We start from the raw sequence: 20,654 nt of genomic DNA, 5'->3' as shown, positions 1-20,654 counted from the left end.
TAGGATCACTAGTCCATGTAGCATCCGAATAGGCCTGGAGCTGTAACGAGCTGTAACGGGGAAAAAGAGACGATGAGAGATCGTGCCATGAACATATCGTAGAACGCGAAGAAGGTGACTATAGTGAACTAAAGTGGGAGCAGAAACAAAATGGCTCAGAATATGGACATGATACACAAGACTCCCAACAAGATGACGATAACGTGTCGGATTAGACAAGGGCTCACCATCAGAAGCACGAAGGTGAACATTGAGCTCCATAGGAGTCTCAGCAGTGCGCTCATCACTAAGAGCCGCACGAGTAAGAAGGCCCTGGATATACTTTTCTTGGGAAATAAAAAAGGCAGCAGAGGTGGAGGAAACCTCAATCCCAAGAAAGTAACGAAGAGGACCAAGATCAGACATAAGGAACTGCTCATTAAGATGGGCTTTGACAAAGGCAATGTACTTAGAATCGTCGCCAGTGATGATCACGTCATCAACATATAGAAGAAGAAGAGTGCAACCACGAGCAGAAAGGTGGACAAACGACGCTGGATCGTGATCACTGGGTGAAAAACCAGCAGCAGTGACCACAGAGGCAAAACGCTCAAACCAAGCGCGATGGGCTTGCTTAAGGCCATAGAGAGAGCGACAAAGACGACAAACCATGCCATCGGGAACTGAATACCCAGGTGGTGGCTACATATAAACCTCCTCATGAAGTCACCATTAAGAAAAGCATTTTTAACATCAAGCTGTGACACGGACCAGTGGCGAACAGAGGCCACGGCGAGAAGTGTGCGGACAATGGTCATATAGGCTATAGGAGCAAATGTCTCATCATAACCACGACCATGCTCCTGCTAAAAGCCGCGAGCCACAAGATGAGCTTTATAACGCTCGAGAGAACCATCAGAGCGGGTCTTAATCTTATAGACCCACTTACAAGTGATGGGACGAACACAAAAACCAGATCCCATGTGCCGTTGCGCTCAAGTGCGGCAATCTCCTATGCCATCGCAAACTGCCATTCAGGATGAACAACAACATCACAATAAGAGGTAGGATCAAGTACAACCGAAAGGCCATATCGGCTAGGAGAATAGTGGTCAGGAGGAGGGCAAGGTCGAGCCCGAAGACCATAAGTCGGCTGGGACGAGGAAGATGGTGCACCAGAAGTAGATGGCACGTCAGTAGATTCATCCATAACACGTCGACGACGGGTATAATGAAAAGGAAAAGTGGGATGAGAAGGAACCAGCGGAGGTGATGGAGATGGAGAAGACATCGGTGATGAAGGTGGAGTGTCATGCAATAAGGAAGGAGAAGAAATGATAGAAGAAGATGGTGTCGGATCTGCAATAGTGGAGAGAAGGAGGAGTAGGAATATGAGGCATAGAGGGAGGTGTATCAGGAAATGTGAGAAAAGAGATATCCTCTGCTGAAAAGGTAGAAGAGGATGGTTGTGGGCAGAATGGACAAGACTCGTCAAAAGTCACATCCCTAGAAATATGCATCCGTCGACCGACAGGATCCCAACACCGATAACCCTTATGTTCATCACTGTAGCCCAGAAAAACACTCGACAGACTAAGCGGTTAGTTTGGTGCGTTCTCGGGGGGCAAGGAGAACATAACAAACACAACCAAACAACCGAAGAGTAGAATAATCAGGAGAATGATCAGAAAGACGCTCTAGAGGAATACCTCCCTATAGAGCAGATGAGGGTTGAATGTTTATGAGATATGTGGCAGTGAAGACAGACTCAACCCAGAAATGAGGTGGAAGAGAGGCGACAATCATCATCACACGAGCTGTCTCAAGAAGGTGACGATGCTTGCGCTCAGCCACGCCATTCCGAGCGTGAGCACCGGGACAAGAGAATTGAGCAAGAGTACCCTGCTCAACAAGAAAACCACGCAACATTTTGGAGATATATTCGCCAGCAGAATCAGCACGAAACACGCGAATAGGTGTAGAGAACTGAGTGTGGACCATGGCGGCAAAACACTTATAAGTAGAGAGAACCTCGCTACGAGAAGACATGAAGTAAAGCCAAGTGTAGCGAGAGAAATCATCTATAAAAATAATATAGTAGCGATGGCCCCCTTTGGAAGAGAAGGGAGCCGGACCCCACACAACTAAATGTACTAAATCAAAAGGGCGTTGAGACACTGACTCGCTAGTAGGATAAGGTAACTGAACTTGTTTACCAAGCCTACAACCCTGACACTGTAAGGAGACATCTCCTGAGACAGGCCCTAAAGACGATAGTTGAGAACCACAAAGGTGACCAAGTCGATGATGCCACTGCTGGAAGGAGTTGGTAGCTGAAGCGACAGAGGCAGATGGACTGGAACATTAAGCCAGTCCAACTCCCAAAGCCCCTGAGAATCATGGCGGCGCGGGCCAGCCCCAACCAGAGCCTTCGTGTGGCGATCCTGGATAGTGCAAGAATCAACGTCAAGAATGACACGACAACCAGAATCAGTAAGCTGACCCGCAGAAAATAGGTTCATGGTAAGGCGAGGCACATGAGAAACATCTGGAACATAAAAGGAAGAGGTGGCAAGAGTGCCTCGACTCGCAACAGGAAGAGGAGTACCATCAACAGTAAGAACGTTAATAGGAAAATCGAGAGATCTACGAGAGGACAAGATAGAAGAATCGGAGGACATATGAAATGAAGCTCCAGAATCCAGAACCCATGGGGATGTACCTGACTGTGTAGACAATGGTCGCTCAACACTAGAAGCACCAGTCACAGAGCCTGCAGTACCTGTCGAAGAACCTGAAGCAGCAAGTAGACGTTTGAGCTTCACAATATCTTGCTCAGTCAAGGAGACAGTAGACGGCGTCGAGGAAGAAGCACGAGCCCCAGAAGAAGAATTGCGCCCCCTATTACGCATATCATGCTTCTTCTTGAAGCAATCAGACTCGGGGTGACCATCCTTGTTGCAGTAGTCACAATGAGTACGAGGACGAGAGCGGCCTTCACGAGAGCGGGCCTCACTACCCGGAGGAGTGGGCAGTAGCGGCGGAGCACTGGAGCGAGAAGACACTGGTGGAGTAGCAACTCGAGCAGCAAGCATGGAGGGAACCTGAAGCAAACCAGCACCACGGAGGCGAGTCTCCTCAGCACAGAGCTCAAAAAGCACCTCAGAAATAGGAACACGGCCACGAGCAAACAACTGAGCACGTCGAGGCTCAAACTCCCCACGGAGCCGTGACAAGAACTCATAGACGCGCTGAAACTCCAAGTCTGACCTCACAGTCTGGCAACACGGGCAAGTGCCACAAACAGTAGTGCGAAGGGAGTCAAGTTGGCGCCAGATAGCAGAACTCTGAGTGTAGAACTCATCAATAGTGGAGTCTCCTTGTTAAAGAGCATGCTCCCGACGGACCACAGACAAGTAGAAAGCATCACCAGAGGGCTGATAGCGCTGACGAAGATGAGTCCACATCTTAAAGACAATACCGAGGCCTATAAACTCAGAAGCAAACTAAGGCAAAACACTGGAAGTGAGGATAGTTGCAGCACGAGCATCATCATCACACCATTGAGTGTAAGCAGCCAGATCGTCACGATAAACAGAAAGAGCATTTGAATAATCCAAGACCTCCTGGTCATAAGCGGCAGCCGCATCATCAGCAGCAACCGTGGCTGCAGCCCGATCAGCATCAGAAGCATCTGCATCAAGAGCCGGTGGCGTCGGCGGTGGGGTAGGAGCCACAGAAGGAACTGAGCGCGGAGGACAGAGGACCTCACCAGAAAAAACACCCCACAAACGAATGCCACACATGTGAATGCACATAAAGGCAACGAACTCAGCATAATTAGCCCCATCGAATATCACCGGGCAGCGCGGGATGGCAACATAGCCAGATGACGCCAAAGAAATGGTGCTCCTTTTCTGTCACCAAGACTCAACTGGCAAAGGTGAGAAGGGCCAGAACCAGCAGCAGATCAGACGAAAAGCCAGCCGAACGAGGACCAAATTGATTAGACAGAGTCGCGATCTGCAGCAGTAGACACCTGGACAAGAAACGATAGCAGCTACTCACGTAACCACGCGAGCGCCCCGCAGGCAGCCGCGAAAGACAGCAGCGTCGCGGAGGACGGGGTCGGCGACAGGTGGCGCCGCAGAAGGCAACAGTGGCGGGACGAGGCCAGCGGCAGCGGCGCAGACTGGGCCAGCGACCGGCAGCAGCGGCGCAGACGGGGCCGGCGGCCGGTGGCGCCGCAGAAGGCAGTAGCGGCGCGGACGAGGCCGGATGCCGGCAGTCGCAGAAAGCAGAAAGCAGTAGCGGCGCGGACGAGGCCCACGGTCGGCAGCGACCTTGGAGGAGGACGAGCGGCCAGTGGCTGGATCAATTGAGACCAAGTCCGATCGGATCCAATATTAGCTAGCGGATTCTACGCGAGGGCCAAATCGATTGGGACCAAATCGATTCACAGTGGATTTCACGGGAGGGCAACAACTAGCGAGCGGCTGGATCAACTAGCTAGCTTGGATGGGAAGTCCTGTAGGAGATTGGATCGGGAGCGGCACAAGTTGCGCGTGCGGAAAAATAAACACCTAGAGCTCTAATACCATGTTGAGAATAGCAACTTAAATTATTAGGAGGCCAATACCAATATATATACACATACATGAGGATGCTAAAAGGCTACAAGAGAATGCTAAAAGACCAGAATGCAAAAGGTCAAAAGACATCACTTAATATAACTCTAGCAGTAGCAATATAGACACATCGAGACACCGAATTTTTATGTGGAAAACACCCAAGTTGGGGTATAAACCCAGGCCCGGTCCTGAGATTTTGGGTGCCTAGGGTCAAACTAGAACAAGGGCCCTTTAATATAAACATCAAAATAATCAATATATGCCTATATACAATGTTATCAATAAACATTTAAAATGCATCAAAAACAATATCCATGTTAAGTAATTTATAAATGTTACCAAGATACATACTTGATCTAAATTGTAGCGGTCATAGTGATTGGTGAGTGCGGTGTAGTTTCCTCCTGGTGACTCCGCCTCTCGATGTGGCCATGTGGAGGCGATGATGGGGGCATCATCAGCCAAGACGCACGAGATCAAAGCATTGGTCATAGAAGATCAAGCGTTCGCCACTAGAGGTAGCACATGATATCAAGCCAAATTGCGGCTACCATCTTATGAGCCAAATTACACTTGCGATGTTGCAATTTGGTATGGTAAAACCGTTAGCAAAGAGATTTCTATGAATTAAAATGCATAATCAGCAAGATAAGAAATAGAATGGGCCTATATGAACATATGAAGGTAATATTTGATATATAAAATATGCTTCACTAAATAAAGTTAATACAACAGTGAGCCGACAATTTATAACATGAAATCAATTTGAAAAATATATATGAATAAGTATTGATTCAAAGTAGGGAGGACAAGAGTACCGAGAGTGTCGTCCCTATTCGCTATTCCCTAGTATCGATTTTTTTAGGATCAATTAATAGTTTTTTAGACAATGATCAATTGATAGCATTTTTTAAAGGGAAGGATCAATTGATACCTAATTCCATCTTCCAAAAAGGAATGGCTAATTTTACTGAACTAGTGTGCCATCTGCCCCAGCCTGACCCACCACCATTTTTTTGAGGAATGATCCACCACCATCTTATTCTTTTTGGAACTGACCCACGACCATAGTAAAGTAAGAAAAAGGCCCAAGGCCCAGTCTGTTCATGGGAAGAAATAACGTTTCAGTCTTTTATGTGGAGATGCTGAATAGCTTCTCGACCTTTAATAGCGCCTCCAGGAGTGGTTGCCGATTGTAGTACAGGTGCTCACACATACCTGGGCGGGCCCCCCTTGTCTGCGGGGGCCTGGAGCGCCCCCCCCCCCCCCCCCCCCGGTCGGCCCTGTATAAACCATAGTACGGAGCCATCCAAATCTTCTTTCTTTATTATCATATATGAGATATAACAAGTTTTTCTCTAGGTAGCACTATAGACTCTCATACATCAAGATTTCTATATCTTGGATGACAACAAGATTTGTGGTTGCAAGAGCTAGTGGTCGGAACAATCTCACCAAACATGGTGGAACCACAACTTGAAGGAGACAAGGTGGTTGATCTGAACTTCAAAACTTTAGGGTGAGACCCCTTCGCTCGATGGCAAGTTTTTTCCTTCAATTTTCCTCTCCTTCCCTTTAACTGTTGATTTTCTCTTCTCTTCTCCAATGGAGGCTAACGTGAAATTTGTCACTTGTTGTTGGCTGTTGGATGGGAGGCCCCTTTCCCTTGTGCGAAGTCAAATGTCTTTAGGTCATTAACCCTAATCGGTAGTGGGCACTTGCACAACTTTGTCCTGCCTAAAGGCTTCAAAGGTTCATCTCCTCACAACCCACATGAGGACATGTCAACAAATCCCCCCCTCTGACCCATGAGGTGGGCCCGTCATGCCCTTTATCCTGCAACATGCTTGTAGCTTCTCACTTGGCAATATCCTAGTCATCATATCCGAATCATTCTTATCAGTAAGGATCTTTCAAGTTGTAGCAACTTGGAATTCATGATATCTCAAATCCAATTATACAAGAGTGATAGCTTGAATTCTTGGCAAGGTGAATAACACTTTGACTGTTGCAAACACAACATACTTCTCTTGCTTCATGCTTATCTACCGCAAAAAGTTCTTTATCCACAACATTTCCTTGCATGCATCAGCCAAAACTATGTACGCAACTTCTATGATCAACGTCAAAACACATTTTTGCAATCTTAATTTCCATGACACCGCCCCCTGCATAAGTCATCAGGTATCGTGAGGTTGACTTCCTACGGTCAATGTCACCATCATAATCTGCATCTGTATAGCAATGCAATACATGATCACTACTTCCAAATCATAAACATGATTTTGAATTCACTTGAGATACCTAGAACATTTCACTGCATTCCAACAGGATTCGCCTGAATTTTTCATGAACCGATTAACAACTCCAAATGCATAGGCAATATCAGGCCTAGTGCATATCACACCATGGCATACATCAAACTGCCCAAAACACATTGGTATGGTACTAAACTTATTTCTTCTTTCTCCTTCTTCCTTGTAAGACATTGTTTAGCAGCCAGTTGGTGATGACCTGCAAACAGAGAGTTAGAAGGTGTTGCATCCTTGTTGAAAATTTTAAGTACCTTCGCAATGTATCTTTCCAGTGGGAGCCAAAACAACTTGTTTGATCTATCACGGAGATTTTCATGTCAAGCATTTGCTTAGTTGGTCCCAAATCCTTCATGGCAAATGATTTACTCAATGAATTCTTGAGGAGAGCAATCATCTTTGTACCATTACAAACAATCAACATATCATCAAAATAAAGCAAGAGAATAATGAAATCACCCTCGGCGTACCTCTTCATAAGGACACAATGATCAGGTTGTGCTTTATGTAACCAAGCCCAGTCATAATAGACTCAAACTTCTTGTACCATTGTCGAGAAGCTTGCTTCAAACCATACAAGCTCTTATTCAATTTGCAAACTAAGTGCACCTTGCCTAAAACCATAAATTCCTTTAGGTTCTCCATATATATCTCCTCCTCTAGATCATCAATTCATCATGTAGGAATGCTTTATTCACATCAAGTTACTCAATTTCCAATCTAAGGTGACCACCAGAGCATCGTAATCAATACCCTTTTTCTATTTAAAACCTTTCAGGACCAATCTAGCCTTGTACCTTGGATGTGAGGTGTCTTCCCTTCGGTAAACTCACCAACTCAAAGGTGCCATTCTCATACAAGGACTTCATATCATCCTTCATGCATGGCTTCCAACTATTCATTCTTATACTCACCAGGCATTGCCTTCTCATAGCATGAGGACTCACGTGCATCACTCAACACATATTGATGTGGTGGATACTTGATGGAAGGTAATATACCTCTTCTGCTTCTTTGTTGTTGCACCTGTGTTGAATCAGGTGGACCATCATTGGCATCATCATTATAAGGCTGCTCATCACCTCCACATGTACTTCCTTAGACAATTGCATCTCCATGTGTTCAGTGTCAACATCTCCCCCATGATTGTCATGCATGAGGGGGGGGAGGATACATGTCAATCTGAGGTGTGATGGTCTTCGGCTTCTCTAGTTTCCCAATATTTTCAATTGTTTCATCTTTGACGAACAACGCATTTGGCTTCTCGCAATCTTCCTATTGGTTGGATCACACAATCTATGACCAAACTCTTCATTTGGTTGGATGAGTTAGATGCACTATTTTGTGTTGCTATCAACCTTCGACCCCTCGTCCATTGGGACATGCACTGCAGCCAAAAACCTTTAAGTTCTTGTATGACACCTCTTTCCCTGACCAAACTCTCTGAGTAATATCATGTGCAACATGAAGTGAGGGAGATAGATAAAACATACACATCATTCATTAATGCTTCAACCTGAATGGATTGGGTAAATTAGCATGAGAGAGTATTGTTGTGACCATCTCTTTGATTGACCTGTTCATTATCTCTGCAAGTCCATTGAGCTAAGGTGTCTTTGGTGAACTCTTCTCTAGCCTGATGCCATACTACTCTTCTCTAGCCTGATGCATACTTTCTGTGATACCTCTCAAAAGGACCTTCATATTCACCACCATTGTCTTATCTCACACACTTCTTTTAACTTTCACATGGAACACCTTGAAGGCTTCAAGCAAATGATACTTGTTTTTCATCACATATACAAAAACTTTTCTGGAATGGTCATCAATGAAAGTCACAAATTATAATGCTCCATGAAGGCATTCTTTCAGTCATAGAGCAAACATGAGTGTGCATAATATCAAGAGCATTATCCGCATAGTTTGGCGGGAGTGTACGAAATGTAACCCTTGTTGAGGCACGCGGAACACTATGCTAGCACAAAATAAAAATTTCTACCGCGCAACCAAGATCATAGTGCTAGGGATAGATCATAGATCAGGTTTTACTATTAGACACAGTCATAGTAGCGAAAGTACAATTGGTGGTGCGTGTGGCCGATCAACCTAGTCACCTCCTCGTATAGCCGATCTCTCGTGAATAGTTCCTCCCGGATCCCTCGAATAACTCCTTGCAGTTCACGTGAACGGTTCGTCCAAGCACATATATGGTATGCCTCCAAGGTATCCACACATACGAGGAGTAGCGTCGGGCAGCTACTGCTCGGTCCGGTCACGTGACATAGGGCCGTGGGAAGTGGCGGCAGCAGTGGCTGTGGTGAGAGAAAAAAGATCGACCCTAAAAGGTGTGCCCACTCCCCTTTATATAGATCCCGACGTGGGCTGAACACTTGAGGCTCGCTAGGAGTCCACACCCAATTTCCACTCAGATCCAATCTGAATGGCTCCTGCCCCTTAAGTGTGCGGCCCTATAGGTTCACCTACACATGGACACCACCCGAGTCGATAGTTGATAGTGGCTCCTAGCAGAACATGCCAACTCCCATGTGTGCATAAAGTTGGTTCACGAACCTCGACAATATGTCATATGCAACATTCCTTTTGCCTCACAATATATGTTATCGAGCAGAGCTCAAGGCGAGTACTTGTCACCCTTGTGGTAGCTCAACTTCTCCTCGAAACCGTGATACAGATTCCCGAACCGGGTTGACACTTAACCCAAGTCACATGGCCATGCTTTCTGAATCTGATCAATTGAGAGGCCCCGGAGAATATCTCTCCGTATCGGAGGGGTAAATCCCATGTTGGTCAACCATGCTCGTTGCATATCTCACGACTCACCCAAAAGCTACCTTTATAACTACTCAGTTGCGGAGTAGTGTTTGATAGACCCTAAGTGAGTCGATCCTCATCCCGAGAACATGTGAGGTCCTCAAGTCAAATTATGCTAATGTATGGCCATGCAAACTAAAGCCCCAAAAGTAGCCCATCCACCCATTCTAACCATTGGTTTAGAGGCAAGAGGCCTACAAGTTTGATATTTCTTTAAGTCTGTGTGTTTATCTGATCCAAAATCTATCTCCCAATTCGCTAATTGCTAGGGTTTCTTGCCACCGCTCAATGGCTCGCTACACCCCAGTCCCGCTCGCCAACAGCCAGGCGTTGCTCCCGTTCGCTGGTGCTGCCGACGCTAGGAGACTACTAAGGCAAAGACGCAAGTTGCTTCCATGTAATTAACCGCTCTGTTGATTCAGCCATCTAGCCATGTCATTGATTCCATCGAGTATATGAGCATGATCTAAGGCTTGAAAGGTACGCTGGCGTACGCTATACTCGTACCTAGTTCAGTCTCTTTTATGGATTACTACCTAGCAGCATATTAGTCAAGCATGTAAGACGATATGTTAATTTTTACCGGTTAGAAGTTCCTTTAAAAACCCAATAAACATTGCTGCTTATTGATATCCTTCTATTTTATAATTAAATTTATTAGTTGTATGTTTGATCTATCTTCAGTACAATATTTTACGAGCTAAGCTTTAGATTCTATTTGTGAAAATAATTGTTTAAGGAAGTCATTTATAACTCGTCGCGGGCTGTGAAAATTTAAATTTCCGACTCGCCCCCTATGTCTAATTCCTGGCTCTGCCCCTGATCTCATTGCGTCTCGTAGTGGGTCTCATTGCGTCTCATAGTGGGTTTGTCCGCTCGGTGATCTGCATCCGTGAGTCCATACTATCGGGTTGGCATCTCTATGCCCATGACTTGTGAAACATAGTCATCAACCGAATCATATACTAGTCAAAGGGTGTGTGTCTGCATAACCTTATTGACCATGGACCATTAAAAAAAGCATCATATAATATATAGTCTCACAAACAAGTCACATACTTATTGATACATATCAGTGATGTTGTTCAAGGAAAATACAAATAACTCATGAATACATAAGTAAATAATCATCATCAGATTGCCTTTAGGGCATGTCTCCAACAACCCTATGTTGACACAATCAAACTTGCCCACAGATAATAGATTCTACTTTATATCTGGAACATGTCTCACGTCATCGAGCACCAACCTGCATCCTGTGTTGACGAATGGTGGACGAACCATTATTTCCCATCCTCACTTGGCTAGTAATGCCACTAGTGTAGGATTTGAATTACTCTTTGTGTGATGTAATGTGAAAGGACGCACCTGAATCCACGACTCATTGCATCATCACGAACAACATTATAAAATTCTTCATCTTCAATAACTAAATAGTCCTTATCTTGTACAATCATGGTCGAGTTATTCTTAGCTTTTTGCTCGATTTTGTTTGCATGTTTACCCTCTGCAAGCTCTTTTTTGTATTTCTTGCAACCACTCTTGTGTTCCGAGATTACCCCAATGAAAGGAAGTGAACTCTTTTCTCTATCTTGACTTTGATCACCCTAGATTAACCCATGCCTTGCTGAAATCGTGCATGACTGCGTTCACAGTTCTCCTTCTTCCCATGGCTTTTAGCCAAATACGCATCAGCAGAAGAGGCGTCATTCTCACCCTTTTCCTTCTTTTTGTCTTCTTCATTCAACATACTATTCTTCACCATTTCCAATACCACCTTACCATCCGGAGCTCAATTGCCAAGTGACATGATGAGGTTGTTCCAACTATCATGTATGGAACTCAGCAACAATAATGATTGCGCCTCGTCCTCAAAGTTGATCTTCATGGCTGAGAGTTGATTTATATGGCATTGGAAGACATTCAAGTGCTCAATCACACTGCTGCCATCTCGGCACTCAATCTTTGCAAGTATTTTGACTACCGAGGCCCTCATGGATTCTTCTTCTCATACATGGATTCCGACTTCTGCCACATCTCATACATGTTTGTTTGATTTTCAACATGGTGGAATATATTACAATTGATGTACAAACGAATCATATATACCACTTTTCGGTTCAACACTCTCCATTCTTCTTCCATGACACCGGTAGGTATATTATCTTTCACAATTGGCTCATACAAATCCTTCCAGTAAAGGATGTCTTACATCATGGGCTTCCCTAGAGAGTACTCAGAAGAACCGAGTTTTATCATGCCACTTTTTGTGGCACCTTATTCCATGGACATTGTGAGCAGCAACTCCAATAACAACCAAGCAACCGGGATAAGCAAACCTCCTGGGAAACCTATTTCTGATAGCACTTTGTTGTGAATTAGCATACTTATGGTTTAAAACTGCAGCAGAAACAAAATAATCTCTGCACCACTTAATGTACTAACTCAAGGGTCGTTGCTCAGCACGGAAGGAAACATATGCAACAACCTATACGGAGGAAGCAACCCACACAACAATTAATCATTGTCCAAGTCAAGAGAACCTCTGAACTGCAATAGCAATATCAACACATCGAGACACCAGATATTTACACAAAAAACCCAAGTTGGGGTAAAAATCATGAGCCGAAGCCACCCTAATCTTCTATCACTATTATCAAATGTGGGACACAAGTTCTTCTCTATGTAGCATTATAGGTTGTCTCGAGATTTCTCTATCTTGGATGACAATAAGATTTGTGGCTGCAAGAGCTAGGGATTGAAACCGTCTAACCAACATATTGGAACGACAACTTGAAGAATAAAAACCTTTGGGGATGATGTTATGACCGGCATAATAGGGGCTTAGCCCAGTTAGTTGTGGCCCAGTTTATCTTATTGTTATTAGGGGCTTAGCCCAATTATCTTATTAGGAGGATTATATAAACTCATGTAAGGACCCGTTTTGGGATTAAGTAAGAAGCAATCATATTTGCTCGGCTTCCTTAGGGAGCCGGGAGACCTAACCCTAGCTGCCGCCCCTGCGCTCTCTCTCGCGCGCGCTCGCACACAACGATGGCGCCCCAGCGCCTGCGACCATGCCTTCCTCCACGTCATCCCTCCTTCCACCCCTACAACCTGAGACCACGCCCTGGTAGGGATCCGGTCCGTACCAATTTGGTATCAGATAGCTTTGGTGCGATCATGTCCTCGCCGCCGCCCACCCTGACCCTCCCGCTGCCGACCGCGACGACCGCCCCGATGGCCACCATGGCCAGCGCCCCGCTCTTGCCGGTGCCGGTCACCTCCGCCGCGCCCGTCCCCGTCGTCTTCACCCCGGAGGAGATGACGACTGCCATCTGGGATCTCACCCAGGCGGTCACGGGCATCTACACGTTCCTTGTGAGATCCTATGGGTTGCAGCCGCCGGTGCCCTTCGCCACCACCTCGCCGCAGCAGCAGCCGCCGTGGCAGCCGCCATCCTCGCCGACCCCCGTCGCCGCCGCCATGCAGCAGCTGCCGTGGCAGCCGCCACCACTGACGAACCCCTGCGCCTCCACCATGTAGCAGGGGCAACAACTGCACCTGCCGCCACCGGCGACCGCGGCCCTGGGCATCCCGGCGACGGGCCGGGGGGTGCCCATCCACCAGGTCCGGTTTCCCGCGTCGCCGTCTCCGTTACCGGCCTGGCTGCTGGGTCCCTTGAGCAGGTCTACACGACAACCTCGGTCAGGCCGCACGTGCTACCCCCACCGGTGACGCACCCGGCCATGTAGTTTGGCGGGTCCTCGGGCTCCGCCGAGCCCTTCACCAGTGTCGACAGGCCCCTGTCCCAGGGCGGCACCCTGATGCCCACCTACTTCGCCCCATCATCCTCGCTGCTCCATGCTGACGAGGTGCACTTGCCCGTCGTCCACGTCCAGACGCCGCCGAGATTCTCCAAGCTGGAGTTCGCGACCTACGACGACACCATCGACCCCTTGAATTGGCTCAACCAACGCGACCAATTTTTCAGGGGACAGCGCACGCTCGCGTCTGACCGCACCTGGATCGCCTCGTATCATCTTCGAGGAGTCGCGCAGATGTGGTACTACGCCCTCGAACAGGACGAGGGCGGCATGCCACCATGGGAGCGCTTCCATGATTTGTGCCTCTTGTGCTTCGGTCCGCCTATACGCGGGAACCGTCTGGCGGAGCTTGGGCGTCTTCCGTTCCTCACCTCGGTGCAAGGCTTCGCCGACCGCTTCCAGGCACTGGCGTGCCACGCCCCCGGCGTTTCGGCTCGTCAGTGGGCTGAGCTCTTCGTCGGCGGCCTAACGGACCACATCCGCGTGGACATGGAGATGCGCGGGCCACAAGACCTCCAGACGGCCATGTACTACGCCCGTGTTTTCGAGCATCGTGCGGTGGCCATCCAGCAGGCGCCACCGCCCCGGGCCGCTGGGCCACCACTTTGGCCGGAAGTTTCTACGCAGGGTCGGCCTGCCCAGACTTCTGCGGCGCCCCTCGCCGCGGCTGCAGCACGCCCGTTCCGCCAGCTCACCCCGTCCGAGCAACTCGAGCGTCGCCGCCAAGGGTTGTGCTTCAACCGCGACGAGCCCTACGTACCGGGCCACGTCTGCCCATGACTCTTCTACTTGGAGGTTGCAGACTACATTGAGGAGGACCCCGCCGCCGCCGGGCTCGGCGACCAACCCGCCCGAGTTGACGCAGAGGTGTTTGGCGACCGTTGATCTTCCCCGCCTTCCAGCTCAAGGACGAGCTGTTTGTGCAGGCGAGGAGAGATGTTATGACCGGCATATTAGGGGCTTAGCCCAGTTAGTTGTGGCCCAGTTTATCTTATCGTTATTAGGGGCTTAGCCCAATTACCTTATTAGGAGGATTATATAAACTCGTGTAAGGACCCATTTTGGGATTAAGCAAGAAGCAATCATATTTGCTAGGCTTCCTTAGGGAGCCGGGAGACCTAACCCTAACCACCGCCCCTGCGCTCTCTCTCTCTCTCTCTCTCTCTCTCTCTCTCTCTCTCGCACGCGCATGCAACGACGGCGCCCCAGCGCCGGCGACCACGCCTTCCTCACATCATCCCTCCTTCCACCCCTACAACCCGAGACCATGCCCTGGTAGGGATCCGGTTCCTACCAGATGAGAGATACCTTTGCTTGATGGCAAGCTTATTTCTTCAATCTTCCTCTCCTTCCTTTATCTCTTGGCTTTCTCTTCTCTTCTCCAATGGAGGCTAACCTGAAATTTGTTGCTTGTGTTGGTGGCTTCTGTATGGGAGGCTAGACACCTGCTTTCCCCTTGTTCAAAGTCTAAAAATGTCCTTAGGTCACAACACTAATTGGTAGTGGGCTCTTGCACAACTTTGGACTGACTAGAGTCTTCAAATGGTCATCTCCTCACATCTCACATAAGGTGGATCCCAACATGCATGTCGAGAAAAAATATATCTTTACGCAAGTATTTCTTATGGTATTATGTTTCTTGATAAATACGTTCCATCAAAGTAAGACAAGTAGTTACCAAATCTAATTCAAAGTTTCCATTTTTATTTTTCCTTGTTTCTCCAGGAAGGTTACCACACATTCCGCGGAGGATTTTGGAATTACTTTAGTATGGGTAAGGGTTTCCCTATGTATCTACCTAATTTATTGCCAACATGAACCACATACCATACACTTTCTACCTGTTTAACTGTTTATGAATGAACTTTATGTATGTACCCTACACTGTCTAACTGTTTAATTCCATAGCAGATTAAAAATCCCAAGTTCCTTTCATGAACCCTCGAGCATATATTTCTGTGAAAAACCTGGGTTGTCAGACATGATGATCATGTTTTTGCATGTTGCAGGGATGGATGCAGAAATATCTTATGCATTTCATTCCGAAAGGAAGAGAAATCCAGAGAAATTCAAAAATCAGCTGACAAATCAGGTATCTTTTTTTGTATTCTTCGGGACACAATCTCCTTGCCATCCCGTGTTGTCGATTAGACAAATGACCAGATAGTGCTTTTCAAGTTATGCCGAGCCTTGTGAATTGTTAATGCAATCATCTATACAGGGACAATATGCTAAGCTCGGACTTAAACAAGGATGGTTTTGCGCTTCTCTAAGTCATCCGTCTTCGAGGTAGTTTGTTGATTGGATCCAACCCCTAATTTTATCCGAAAAACAGAACACAAAACTCCAAGAGCCCTGCCAATAAAGTGGAAGGGGAGGGAGTGTACTTTACAAGCCACATTTCAAGGCTAATTTATTTATTTATAATTTAGATCAAGTCTTCAGCTTATTTCTTGACTATTTTAGGTTACAAAAGGTTATACATTACATATTACCGAAAAAGGCTTTCACCCCGCTTTATATATAAAGCACCGACCATGAAGCATCTAGTACAAACACACGCCACCGCAACACACACACACACCCAAGGCAGGATACATAGGCGCTGAGCGCAGCAACACCATTCCTAGCACTACCACCACGAAGAGATGAATCTACATATGACGAACCATGTGCTCCAAGGTGGCGCCTTCGGGAAGGGTACGGCACCGGAGCACCGCCACCGCCCGATCCAAGGATCAGAGTTTCCCCTGAAGCCGCATGACGGGCAATGAGAGCCGCGACGATGCCTTCAGGAAGGGAACGATCTTCGCCGCCGCCGGTCCGTCCGAAGATAGAACAGGTTTTCACCTCGGCCAACACTCACCGCCACCGGACGCCACATCCCGGCAACCACGCCGCCCACACGGCCATGGTGACCGGGCAGCGCCACAGCACGGGCTCTGCCCAAAAGCACCATGCTACCCCACCAAGTCCGCCGCCCCGGCATCCAAGACCTTGACACCACCTCACACGAGACCCGCCTCCACCCAAACGAAAGAGACGAGCGGAAAGGTCCCACCTTTCGCACCCCTGGGCGACCCCCAGTGCCGAGACCCGATAGGCCAGCCAGAACTGGCATCCACCGACTCGTCCTGCTGCCCCGAGCTCGGGACGAGCTCGGTCCTGCAGCACCGAGAGGGGGCCGAGGTCAATCCTGCTGCACCATGCGCGAGACGAGCTCGATCCCGCTGCACCGTGCGCGAGACGAGCTCGGTCCTGCAGCACCGGACGCGAGACGAGCAGTGGACCGCAGCTGGGTGAGGACCAGCCCTTTTTGATGGGAGTAGCGCCCGGATGATGAGGAGATGGGGCGAAGGTCGAGACGGTCTGAATGCAGACGAGCCGACGCCGGAGAAGCTGGCTGCTGCCGTGGGCAGAGCCGCTCCCACCGCCACTGCGCCGCCACCCCGACCAGCCGAGATGGCCCCGGTCGAGGCAGCCGCCCGCAGCCCTAGCCGAATGCGGCCTGCGCCGCCGTGAGGTCAGATCTAGCCGGGCCGCTTGCCGCCGTCCCCGACCCCAGGCTCGCACCACTACCGCCCTCCTTGACCCGCGCCGTCCACGACCCGCCCGGCGGGAGGTCAGATCTGGCCGAGCTGCGCCTCGCCAGCCGCCGCCCCCGACTCCAGCAGGCACAACCACTGCGCCACCGCTCGCCACGGGCAGGATCTGGTCAGGGCCGAGCCGGATCATGCCGCCGCGGCCGCGACGGGACACACCGCCGCCCAGCAGCCCACCGCGCATCGCCAGCAGCCCCCGCCGTCGCCGGAACAGCCTTCAACACCGCGCCGCCGTGCCCTGCCCAGCGCCGCGCAAACACGCGAGGAGGCTGCCCCGCGCCAGCCGTCCCTGCGCGACGGGAGGAGATCGAGGGGGGAGGGGGCTATTTGCGGTCGATCGAGGGAATCGCCCCCCCCCCCCCCCCCCCCCCCGGGGGGGGGGGGGGGGGGGGGGGGGGGGGCCCCCCCCCCCCCCCCCCCCCTCGTGGGAGCGGGTTGGGCGAGGGGGAGGGGAATCCTTCATACAATACATATTTGTGAAGTTGGTATCTTCAACTCCTTTGTTGATAAGCTGAATGTTTTGTTCCAGGAATATTCCTCACTTTGCAAAGGTGAAGGTTATGAAAAAGCCTGGTGGCCACTGGGAAGAACTACAGATTCATCACAGGTGAACTTTGATGTCTTCCAGTTCACCACAGTGCATTTTATTCTATTCTTGTATACTGTAATTTAAGCCTACATGCTTACAAGCATGATGGGAGTTTTTGGTCACCCTGTTCTTCTGTTCTGTTTTGCAACATACTCTTTGTGGTCTACTTATATCATGGCACCATTTCTGTAATATTCTTGGGTAGTAGATGGAGTTGTAATCTATGCTACTTTACCTCTTGCAGCATTCGATCAATCGTCTGTGTGAACCTACCTAGTTTTTCTGGAGGTTTGAATCCATGGGGCGAACCTGGCGCAAGGAGAATAAATGTGAGTTCCGATGCGCCATGCCCCATCAACATCAATTTTTGTTTGAGCTGCATGTTGACATGACTCACATGTTTTCCGTGGCAATGTGCAGACGGAGTTCACGATGCCTTACGTCGATGATGGCCTTATTGAGGTTGTCGGGTTCCGCGATGCTTGGCACGGGCTGGTTCTGTTGGCTCCTAATGGGCACGGCCATCGCCTTGCACAGGTATGAAGTGTTTCTTTTGTCCCTCCTGTCCCGTTGGCATCTCACAACTGAATATTGGACGAGATTGCTTGCTGCAGTGCATTAATGCGTTTTGCAACTTCATGCATCAAAACTCTCTTCTTCCCATCCTGCAATATCATGCTGACATCTTGCAAAACCAGACCCACAGGATCCGCTTCGAGTTCCACAAAGGCATGGTGGACCACACGTTCATGAGGGTCGATGGGGAGCCGTGGAAGCAGCCCCTCCCAAAGGACGATGACACTATTGTCATTGAGATCTCACACCAAGGCCAGGTGACCATGCTAGCAAACGAACCCTGCAAGTCAATGAGCCTCAGTGACCCGTTGTCGTCACACGGCCACAGCGACCACAGTGACGAACACAAGAACGACGTGGATGACGAGGAGTGGGAGGATGGCAGGAGGAAGTTTGGGGCCGCGGAAACCTTCAAGCTCCCTGATGAGATCGACATTGCTCATCTCAGCTGAGCTGCATATCCATTCTTATGGCAAACATCATATCTTGCCGGTTCACAATATTTGTCCAGTAAAGTGATATCACTATATGCAAATAGCTTCATGCAAAACCCTGTATAGCTGGAGTTTAGTGAACCAAGCGAGGAGCAGCTATTTTTATTTACTAATGCAACTTTGTATAGATTCAGGATCTTGATAGAAATGTGCAACTTATTCCTTACAGAATTGTACTCTATTTTCTATAAGTCCGTTGCCTCATTAATTTAGAGGGCAGATGTTGGAGTGAGGCTTTTTGGCTCTTGGGCTCCATGGAGCCCAGAATTTTCAAAGTATTTTTTAAGTTCCATTTTTTTTGAAAATAAATACACAAGTACTTGTAGATGTATACTGTATGTGTGTAAATTTTCATGTGGTTCAAGCACAAAGCTCAAAGACTTGCATTAATCATAAAAAAACTCATCAACTAAGTAGTGGCTCACGACATTACTAGAGCATAGTACAACAAGCCAAGTATCCCATGGAGTTTGAATGGTAGGTTCAAGACCATCGTTCGCACCCGGCCGCATCAATGACGCTAGTCTATAATGGTTACATGAGAATAAAACTAATCAGTTTCATCTTCTAATTAGAATCCCTCCAAAAAGTTACGAAAACACTAACGTCCACACGTGTGACAACATTCCAACTCACCCACATGTCTGAATCACCGTACAGTTAAGTTTGCACGAATCTTGTCACACCAAGGCAATTTTCGTGTGCCACGTAGGACAAGGCTGGTGTGTGGGCGTTGGAGAGGTCGCCCACACGCCTCACAGCACGCGGTTGCCAGCTGCGCTGTGTGGGCGAACTAGTTTCTGCCCACACAGCCACCACCTAGTCCACGTGCGTGTGGGCGAACTGCTTTTCGCCCACACGACAATCGTACGTTGTTGGATGGCAACTGCAGTTGCGCGTACATGACAACTAGGTAAACAAACATGGCAATTATGATTCGTTTGCTAGACGGCAACTACAGTTGCGCGTACGTGGCAATCAGGTAAGCATACATGGCAATTATGATTAACCACACGTGGCAACTAGGTAAACACACACGACAACTATTGTTTGACCATATGTGGCAATTCGTTAATCACACACGACAACTATGGTTTGATTACACGCGGCAACTACCATAATTAGACATGGCAACTATAGTTAACCAAAACAGAGAGAGTTGCCATGCTTTTACAACCATATTTATCATCCCGGATAACTACATCTGCCATCCCGGATGGCAACTAAATCATCAACCCGCGGGTACCTATTGTATCTGCGTCAGGAAGTGTGGGCATATTTTACTTCGTGCCACACGCGCAGGGTGGGGATGCGTAGTACTTGTTGGCCGTGTGATACAAAGTAGCTGCGTCCACACGTGTGGGCAATTCTACTGTTCGCCCACACACAGCCCGTGTGGGCTGCCCCTTACTCATGCCACACACGGTGTGTGGGCGAATACCTATTTATGCCACACGTGTGGTGAAAGAAAGCCAAAGGTTCGTTTTAAACAATGAGTACATTATCCTATCTTCAAATAGCAATAGCTACTTTGCATGCAAATCCTTAGTGACAAGAATGACCTAAAACTGAAGCCAAAAAATCACAGCTATTGAAATAGACTCTCCTTCAGTGTTTCCATCAATTTCCGGTACTAAACCAAAGATAATATCCTCAAGATACATCATTGAAACAAGTGCCACCCAGATCCTATAACTTCTAACAAAATATAAGTGAAGCACAGAAAGTTATAGCCGCATATCACCAATTTTGTTACTCCAACAGATAAAAGTGAAGCACAACAAGTAAAATAGCAAAGCCAAGCACCTCCAT

This window comes from Triticum urartu, chromosome 7, assembly GCF_003073215.2.
Source record: "Triticum urartu cultivar G1812 chromosome 7, Tu2.1, whole genome shotgun sequence".
NCBI lineage: Eukaryota > Viridiplantae > Streptophyta > Magnoliopsida > Poales > Poaceae > Triticum > Triticum urartu.
This window is presented reverse-complemented; position numbering follows the sequence as displayed.